General features: G+C 33.9%; 1 protein-coding gene across 1 annotated transcript in view; it reads right to left on the minus strand.

Moving 5' to 3' along the window:
* Positions 1-5,012, minus strand: part of LOC145246119 (uncharacterized) — a 222,870-nt gene extending 217,858 nt beyond the window's left edge. The window contains exon 1 of the mRNA XM_080107958.1: positions 4,863-5,012. The gene's annotated coding sequence lies outside the window, so the exon portion shown is untranslated. The remainder of the gene's footprint in view (positions 1-4,862) is intronic.
* Between the last annotated feature and the right edge of the window lie 451 nt (positions 5,013-5,463).

Raw genomic sequence — 5,463 nt, forward strand, 5'->3', positions numbered from 1 at the left:
TATATATATATACATATATATATATACATATATATATATATATATATATATATATATATGTGTGTGTGTGTGTGTGTGTGTGTGTATATAAATTTAGCCCAGCCTTGACAGACTTTTTATGAAATCTTGCCTGAATATACTTCATGTATCTGGCAGTGTTCTTAGATAGGCTTTGTGTTGGAATATCTTCGATAAGAATCGATAATCGAAATAATATGATGAAAGGAGGAACAAGCAATTTGGACCAAAGTTAACACCTTACACAGCCTAACATCACAAGTGCATTTGAGAAGTTTTATTACCACACAAGCAGAATGGCTCAGCATATAAGATCAACAATAGGTTTTCGATATGACAGAGGCGGATTATATATAAAATAATTTTATGAAATTAACAGTAGGTTCTCTACAGTGCAATGTAGACTGCAATGTATTGTGAACTAAGTCATCGCAGGAAGGCAGCTGAAGCTTCTTTCTGGTGCGATGAATCCTCAAATAGAGCAGGCAATCAATCGATCTTATTGAAAAGTAGTCGATTTCGCTGATTTCGATTACAATGAAAATATGGGAGTGTGAAACATTCATTGATCATTATTCACTTCCGGGCAACGTTGGTTATCCCTGCTAGCAAATGAATAAGTGCATCCTTCAAAAATATATGAATTTACATTCACAAACGATTTGAAACATTGAATGCACGAATGCACACTGTACGGAACAAGTCACGAACCGTTTAGTTAAATTATACAAGCATTAAAACTTGAAAACTATTTCATGCTCAGCCGAGCAATCTTACGTTGCTAAAAGTTTTCACACCACTAGATTTTTCTCATAAAAAAACGGTTTGCGATTGTGATTTTTTTTTTTTTAATATATTACATTTAGAAAATCGCAAGAATTTAAAATAGATAAATGTTTACAAAAAAATTAACACGTTGTTTCGGCTTTCAAAAATATTCTCATAACTTGATTTTCAAGTACGATTTTTTTCATTATATATATATATATATATATATATATATATATATATATATATATATATATATATATATATATATAGTACTATCGCTTCGTACGATTATGAATATCTCCAGTATCAAATAATCCTTATACACTGTGAAATGTACTTCATCTATGAAAACCAAAGGCAGGTTATATAACACCTGAGAAATATTTGGAATCAAATCCCCCCCTTGCTGTTATTTCAGATCATTTGCAGTTTTAGTTTCCCCTGCATTTAGGCCAGAGGGTTTGGAGAAATATAAGATATTTTTTAATTCATATGCAAAACTAGGAAAACAAATGACTATGATAGAAATATTGCTAAAGGTGCAGTATTTAAATCTTTCCACCAACAAAAAATCCATTAAAATTAAAACTTTAATAGGTTTTCGAGGGTGCTGAAAACGAAAATAACAGTTAAAAATCACAGGAAACGAGTAATTTAAATGGTATGAATAAATTATAGTTTTAAAAAGTGGGTATCATTTTTCTATATTAATTTAACATAAAAAATACCCTCTTTATAGCCAAAGTGAGCATACCATTTTTACGTTAAATTGATATAGAAAAGTGATCCCCAACTTGTTTAAACAATAATGTGTGACCTTAAGGGCAAATGTCACATAGCCCACTGCACAATTCAGGTCATTAGCTTTCCAATGAACCTTCATTAGTTGAATTCTGATCAATAATCGCCGAAGTTTTGAACTTATAAATTGCCAAAAAAGTGGTTATATATATATATATATATATATATATATATATATATATATATATATATATATATATATATATATATATATATATATATAAGCGAGACAAGACACTGATAGAATTCAGATGAAAAATCCTGATAGATATTACTTGAAGTAATACTTTCAAGGTGATCCTAGCCAAAAAGGAAAAGCTCAATATGTAAGAATAGAGCAATATATAAGTTTGGTGGTTAAATTTTATATGCTGAAAAACTCCTTCCGATAATGGACTGCCCAGGTTGTATCAACTTCTCTTTTCATATAATTTTCTCCATATAATTATCCACAACCACTCAAAAAACTATTTTCAATAATTGCGCTGTAAAGCAAAATAAGCGTCTATTCACAGCTGAACATTTTGCTAACCGCATTTCATTTCCTCTGACGATGTAAGCCATTATTGAAAATCCATGGATTAAGGAAATTAACACAACCCCTTCTATATATTTCTTTTGTCAAACAATAAATTCTAAATTCGAATATATGTGTCTATATGTTGTTTTTTCAGAATTTAAAATTTAACCACCAAAATTATATATATATATATATATATATATATATATATATATATATGTCTTGGACTTCCAATTTATTCGCTGTCATGGTTCTTGTGAGCTGCGACATTGTTTGAAATAATTATATAATCTCTCACATTCTGAAAAATTCTATTACTAATTGCTCGCTAGGTTAACATTGTTGGATGGCATCGTCCTAGCGAGTTGAATATTCCTACTTGTGAGACATCGGCTTGGGGTTATTAGCTGGTTGGATGAGCGCGTCCCTTGTCAAGGTAAAGTAGGTTCATTCCACAGTCGGATTGGCCGTTGTTTGCTTGATCTATCTTAGTTAATAGACTTTCTTGTGTGTGGGGCGTTTGCTCAGTTGGATGAGTGCTTGCCTCGCATGTAAGAAGCTGGAGTTTCGAATCCTGGGGTCGGATATGTCTAACTGATGAGCCCAAATGAGGGCGAAACTCTAGTCTTGGACTTCCAGTTTGTTAGCTATCATGGTTCCTGTGAGCTGCGACGTTGTTTGGCTGTGGAAATAATTATATATATATATATATATATATATATATATATATATATGTATATATATATATATATATATATGTATATATATATATATATATATATATATATATATATATATATATATATATATATATATATATATACAGATACCAAAATTGAATATTGAAATGCTCATATCTTGGGTTCTATGGGACGGAACTACATGAAAAGTTGCAAGCGTTTAAAAGATTACAATACTATTCTATGGTTAAAATTTTATGACAATTGGTAAAAAAAGGGCCACTATTTTTAAAAAAATAAAATATGCCCAAATTTGTCTACCTTTGTATATATAGTGACCTGGCAGGCCAGCTTTAGTGTTGCTGCTTTTGTTGTCTATCCTGTTGCCTTACCAGGCTATTAGTATATATATATATATATATATATATATATATATATATATATATATAGTCATCCCCATACAGTACTGTTTCGCTGTTTCACAGCTCATCAGTGCGGCTAGGAAGGCAACTACCTCAAGCCAGGATTGAAACTCGACCGTCTGTACGAAAGTCAAGGCTCCTAACCACTACGCTATTGGCGGCTGCTGCGTGAGTCCGAACTACCTCTGCTCGATTTGTTTACACAAAGAGCATTGCTTTATACGCTAATGGTAATTCGTGTATCACTTCTCAATATGCTCAACTCAAGATGAGGAGAATTATACTCATCCACATACAGTAATGTTTCGGTGTTTCGCAGCTCATCAGTGCGAACAACCTCAAGCCAGGTTTAAAACCCGACCGTCTGTACAACAGTCAAGGCTCATAACCACTACGCTATTAGCGGCTGCTGCGTGAGTCATGAGTTTACCGATGTTTTGACATCGTCCAAACTACGTCCGAACTATGTTGAAACATGTTCATGACTGTGTAGCAACAAATTACTGCTTATGTAAAGACAAATTGAAAATGTAACTTGCTCTACTTCCGTATTGAGCACTCTTGTATAAACCTCGTTATATTTCACTGGTTACCCTACTTTTGAAAAATAGCAACCTCAAATTATATATATATATATATATATATATATATATATATATATATGACTACTTCATTTAATAACATAAATTAATATACGAAAGTATAATTTTATGCGTAAACTAAGTATTTACTTCAACAGTGCTCAATACATAGGTAGGGCTAGGTAGTAAGTTAGAAAAATATATATGGCAATTAAGCTACACAGAATATTCCGCGTTTCATTCACACTAGGATTCGTCAGGCTGACGAATCCTAGTGTGGATGAAACGCGGAATATTCTGTGTAGCTTAATTGCTATATATATATATATATATATACATATATATATATATATATATATATATATATATATATATATATATATGGCACAATCACATTGACAGACCGGTTCTTGCCAGATCACCGAAGTTAAACAACATTGAGCCTGGTCAGCACCAGATGGGTGACCATCTGGGAAGGTTAGGTTTTATGGTCATTTAAAGAGTGTATACACACACACACACATACACACACACACACACACACACACACATATATATATATATGCATATATACATATACATATATATATATATATATGTATAAAGGGAGAGGGAAGGCGAGAGAGTTGTAGAAATTTCCAAGTTGGTATCTGGAGGTACATTAATTCACTAGGAGAGATGCACCCCCAGTCTTCGTTAAGACATGCATCAAGGAGAAGGAAACTCTGATGTAAAAACCTATGGTCTACTGTACACTCTGTCCTTTGCCAGTTATCTGCATCGACAAAGATTAGCAGTAATTGCAAAATGTGTGGTTGGTGCTACACAAAACCTTCACCACTATAAGCAAATTATCTGTGTTGATTTCCGAGCAATTTAGTTGTTGTGGCGGAAGCTCGTGCGTCGAAATCGACGGGAGAGTCTATCATCATATATACGAGTGTTGGTGGGTGGGGGTTGGATAGAAAGAGAAAAGGAGAGAGAGAGAGAGAGAGAGAGAGAGAGAGAGAGAGAGAGAGAGAGAGAGAGAGAGAGAGAGAGAGAGAGAGAAAAGTGAACATACACTTACTTCGTACCGGTCACTGATATTTAACACCAGGGTAAGGTTTTAAGTTGCTGAGCAATCTCAACTTGAATCACATGCCTCTTCTAGCTCCACCGGAGGACTGTGATGCAGCGAGATGGCCCGTTTGTGCTTTACACGTCTCACTCAAGTTATATCTCCCCCCCTGCCCCACCCCCTTAAATAAATAAATAAATAAATAAATAAACTGAGTAAAGAGTGTTCTTCTTCCGCAATGCCTCACCCACTTTTTTTAAGGAGCCGCTACAGCTATCCCCACTCACCCCCGCCCCGTGTTAAAGAAGTCATGCCGATCCTTTTCCCATCTGCACTTTAAATAAGAAATTCCTAACTTCCAATAAGACAAGCACTTCCTGATAGTAGTTACTCGATTTTATTTATTTACTGATAAGAACCAAACAAAAGAATTTGTTTTGGGGAAGGGGTCAGGAAATGTATAAACACGTTCACTTAAACACCACACCGGTCAATGCTTTATGCCTCTATAAAGCGGCCATTCGCCCATTCGTATTCCATGAGTATCGTTTCAGTATCTGAGCTGGTGCACCAATCACTAGTGATGAGACAATTCCAATACAAGTTCCGA

The sequence above is a fragment of the Euprymna scolopes genome, chromosome 23, assembly GCF_053919585.1.
Source record: "Euprymna scolopes isolate OS-2025 chromosome 23, ASM5391958v1, whole genome shotgun sequence".
In the NCBI taxonomy this organism is placed as follows: Eukaryota; Metazoa; Mollusca; class Cephalopoda; order Sepiida; family Sepiolidae; genus Euprymna; species Euprymna scolopes.